General features: G+C 38.0%; 1 pseudogene; it reads left to right on the forward strand.

The window, feature by feature from the left end:
* Nucleotides 1–218: 218 nt before the first annotated feature.
* The window catches only part of LOC122333553, an 11318-nt pseudogene continuing 6536 nt past the window's right edge, over nucleotides 219–5000 (forward strand).

Genomic DNA, 5000 nt, shown 5'->3' on the forward strand with positions numbered 1-5000 from the left:
ACATATGTATGTATAACTGGATTAACCCACACAGGTAAACTAGCCTGTTTAAATCTATGGATTAACTAGCTCGTCATGCGCACGCGTTCACGGCTCCGGTCCCGAGCGCGCACACGAGAGCGCAGTGCCAGAGCAGCTGTTCCCAGTATCGTGGGATTTCCAGCACGCAAACATATATCCAACTTCACGGAGGTTTTAAAGGGTGTTTTGACACACGCCCGAGTCCGGAGGAGCGGAGCTTCGGATCGGTCTCCACGGGAGCGAGTTTATGAACTTATTACAATAATCCCACGCGCGCAGCTGCTCGTTATGGCCGAGAACAGCGAGATCTCAGAAGGAGAACTCAGGAGAGAGGAGGAATCCGATGATCTGTTTGAGTTTGGAGATGACCTGGAGCTCAATCAGTTTGACGGACTGCCATATTCCTCCAGATACTACAGACTCCTGCAGGAGAGGAAAACTCTGCCTGTTTGGAAATACAGACATGAATTCGTGACTTTGCTGGAAAACAATCAGATTCTTATAGTCTCAGGCACAACAAAGACTGGCAAAAGCACGCAGGTGAGTTTTTGAACCGTATGCATGCTTTTCTACTTAAACCTACTGTTTCTAGAGTTTTGCTGTTTGTGAAGATGCCATTTCGTTCATATCTGGAATTTGCATTTTATTTGTCTCAACAAGCTGAGATTTTAGGAGAATATTCAGACAGTATAATGATAGCATCTGTTTTAACTTCAGCTCTCTAATAATGCTGGAGAAGCACTAAAAATAGCCAGGAGGAACATAAGGCCTTGCTGCCATGAAGCCTTCAGAGTTTGATAGAGCTTCAACTTTTGCTTTGCTTTCCATTGACAAGCACCTCATTGAAATCAGCAAGCTATTGAGCAAAACTGATGCCCGTCACGCTTTTGTGTTGTCGGTAGTTACTGTATTGTTCTATTATTGTGGCTTTATGAAAGTTAAATTCATATATTGACTCAAGAAATTGAGGAAAAGGCCCGTTCTACAAGTCTCGGAAGAGCTGGATTCGTAGTGGACCCAAATGAACTGTAATTATCATCAACGACTTGTTGCAAAGGTCTTATTTTAATTTGTCTCCATTTCATTCTAGTTCAATGTCTAGTTCAATTCAGATTCCAGACGTTCTAGAAATCGAACCCAATAATAGATAGTTTCGCCGGGGGGTCATGTGGCCTGATCGTGAAAGTCTTAAATCTGTGCAAATACACTTTACTAGTCATTTTAAGTGAGGTCATCAGTTCTGTATCATGTTTGCTGTGAGTCAGCTGCAGCCATTGTGTTCAATCCTACGAACAAATAGAGTGCATTCATCTGATGGTTTGCTCAGGCCTCACGGATTCATTTATATATCATTTGAGTACAGCTATTGTTTAAAAAAAAAAAAAAAAGCTATATATATGTGTGTGTGTGTATATACAGTATATATTTATTTAATCAATTTTTTTATTTAAGATTTTCTTGTGCTTTACCGTTTCAACCATAATATTAATATTGATGCAAATAAGAGCCAGTAATGTTAATGACAGAGCACCAGTGACAATTGAATTATTTTAGACTACTGAATCATCATAGTAGATTGATTTCTAAAGGGTCATGGAGTTGCGGGACAATATATTCAATAAATATTTCATAAAAATTTGCTTGTGTATCAAGCAGGAGACTACTTTAAAAATATTAAAAATTATAATTATTATTTCAAGTGTTGACTGATGTAAAAAATGCTAGCAGAAATATCCATATATTTTTTCTTCTCGATTATATAAATATCTTTAATATCTTAATACCTTATGCAATTTTGCAATTCAACAATGTCAGGATACGGGAAAACTGTCAGGATATTGATCAAGAGCGTGAAAAAACTCATTTAAAAAATCAAAAACTTAATTTAATTTATTTTAATTGATTTTTCTCTATCCTTTATATTTTTCATGGATCCATTTTTAAAATAAATCATTTGGTTAGACAATTTTTTAATAAAATAAAATAAAAATAAAGACATTTAATCAAACAACAATTTTTGTACGATTTAATATTCATTGGTCAACATAATATTGATTTGTTGATTATCTAATTAAATGTCTTATTTTACTCTATTTTTGTGGATGTTTTTTTTTTTTTAAAGAAAAAAAGTCATATTTTGTTTTTATGTTTTATCGTCTAAAAGGTTATAGATAAGTAGAATCTGTCTATATCAGGCGTTAATGCATATTTAGCATCTTGCACATTAGAGTTTGCGCGTGCATCGTGTGTTAAGTGGAAAAAGGAAGCCATGCATCTGTTCTCTTCACCTGGCCTGCCTGTCCGACAGATGCTTTTGGGTTTTTCCCAGACTGCTCAGTCTGAAGGTCTAAACCTGCAGCTGTTAAACAAGTCGAGCACGGCTCTCAATGTGGACCTCCTGCAGAGAAAGCCATCCTCAAGATCCTGAAATCATCTCGTTTGATAGTTATTGTGTTCCCAAAGGCATCCAGTCTCTGATCGTGTGTGTGTGTGTGTGTGTGTGTGTGTGTTCAGATCCCTCAGTGGTGTGCCGAGTTCTGTCTGTCTGCTCGGTACCAGCACGGTGTGGTGGTGTGCAGCCAGATCCAGAGGAGGCAGGCCGTGGATTTGGCCCTCCGCGTTGCAGACGAGATGGACGTGAACATCGGTCACGAGATTGGATACAGCATCCCACTGGAGACCTGCTGCTCCAACGATACTATTCTCAGGTCCGTGTGAGACTCGGGTGCAGGCGGCCCTCGGGTGTGAAAAACCACACTGAAATGCTCACCGCGGTTTTCAAGATGGTGATATTTTAGTTTTGGGCTTTGCTTTGTCCTGCTATGAGTATGAGAGGAATGTCTCATCTTCTGAAATGTTTGAATTACTTTTTGCTTTATTATAAATGGGTCAGTGGCGGTTTAGGTCTGGCTTTGGTTTGGATTTTAGTGGATTTTACCTAATGCAATGCTTTGTTTATTATAAAAAAAAGAATATATAATATTCATTATATTTATATTCAAGGGATGTAATTTATTAGGAAGTGTACTATTACTTTTCTAAATATGCTTGATGATTAACTCGTCAGATGACAAAAATTTCTTTTAGTTTTTTGTTTTATAAAGAAATGCCTTTTAAATTTTTTTTTTTTTATCATATAAATATTTCTAATGTGTAAAACATCTTGAATAAACAAAAAAAAGGTTTTTACAGAATTTTGTCTAATCAAATGGCCAAAACATACTGATAAAAACATCAATATTTTATTTTAAATAAGGAATATCAAATATGTATTTAAAAAAATTCTAAAAACTAAATAAAAGAAAAATGTATATTTTATTGTATTTTGTAAAGTCATCTGTCTAATTAAATGTCTTTCTTTTTTTTTTGCAAATTATTAAAAAATGTAATTTAAATGTATTTAAATCAGTTTTTTCATGTGGTTTTATTGAATAGGTCACCGATAATACATTGTACAGTGAACGCTTTTTTTTAAGCATGTGCGTCCTTCTAGATCTGCATGTTTCTCTTTAAAAGTGGAAACCTAAAGGGCGTTCTTCTTGCAGGTACTGCACCGACGACGTGCTGCTGCGGGAGATGATGTCAGACCCCATGCTGGAGCGTTACGGGGTGGTGGTGATAGACCAGGCCCACGAGAGGACGGTGAGCACGGACGTTCTCCTGGGTCTGCTGAGAGAGGTGCTTCTCCAGCGGCCCGAGCTCAGGGTGGTGGTGCTGTCCGCTCCGCCCGCCTCAGACAGTCTCCTCACACACTACGGGAACGTCCCGCGCCTGCTGCTGGACGCCCAGCGCGCCGGTGAAGTGATCCACAGCAACAGCAGCGGAGCCGAGAGCTTCTATTCGGCTCTGAGACTCGCGCTGGAGGTCCATCGGTCCAGAGAGCCGGGGGATGTGGCTGTGTTTCTAGCTTCAGAGCAGGTGAGATGAATTATCTGTGTACGGCTCTGTGCATTATCTGGACAATTTATTAGAGTATTAAAGTGCCCCTATTGTGGATTTTTCATGCTCTAAGCAAATGAAAACATCCTGCAACGTTTTAAATCTCAAAGTGCAAGTTATTGCACTCTGATTCATTGAAATGAGTCGTTTTTTTATAACCAGTCCCAAGCCGTTTCATTTTGACGTAACGATAGCATATTGGCCTTTTCATGTTGGTCTGAATGAAAATGCTAATTCATTTTTCACCACTAGGTGCCGCTTTTTAAAAGCTCACAAACACTGCTTTAAATGAATCACTGCAGGAGTTCAGAAAAATGACTCGTTTGGGGGTTGTTGAACAGTTAAGGTAATAATAATTAAAAATGCATTGCATGCATTTCAATCTGTTGTTTGGGACGCCCAAAACATAATATGAACCTTTCATAACCCACAACAGGTGCACTTTAACACTACAAGTGAATACTGAGTGAGTGAGTGATGCTCAAATACAAGCATTTATGTTAATTGTAACATTAATGTTCAAAAATTTTCATGCTTGAAAAACGTCTCAGCTGCTGCTGCATTTATTTGAGCAAAAATACAATGAAAAACAGCAATATTGTGAAATAGTTTTGCGCTTTAAGTCATCTGTTTCCTCTTTGGATATACTGCAAAATGTAATTAAAGTGATGCTAAATTTTCAGCATTTTGAAACCGTTCTGGTCGTCAATGTTGAAAACAGTTTTGTTGCTTTGTTTTTGTTGAAACCTGTTTTTTTAAATCAATAGAAAAGGCACGGCATTAATCAGAAATGGCAGTCTTGTATTCATTAGAAGTGTATACTGTCACTACCGTTCACAATTAGTTGTCTCGGTGATATTCTGTGTGTAAAAATGAGTCACTTTTCTAATAGCACACCGACAAGAGAAATAGTTGCATACAGAACAACAGGTTAGAGTTTGACCAAATAACCTTCACTTTTAGCAGCAGTAATACTGATGCTCGCTGTAGTGAACGGCACTAACACGACGTTCTCCATGATGACAATGACATTGTTGTGT

Source organism: Puntigrus tetrazona, unplaced genomic scaffold (assembly GCF_018831695.1).
Source record: "Puntigrus tetrazona isolate hp1 unplaced genomic scaffold, ASM1883169v1 S000000283, whole genome shotgun sequence".
In the NCBI taxonomy this organism is placed as follows: domain Eukaryota; kingdom Metazoa; phylum Chordata; class Actinopteri; order Cypriniformes; family Cyprinidae; genus Puntigrus; species Puntigrus tetrazona.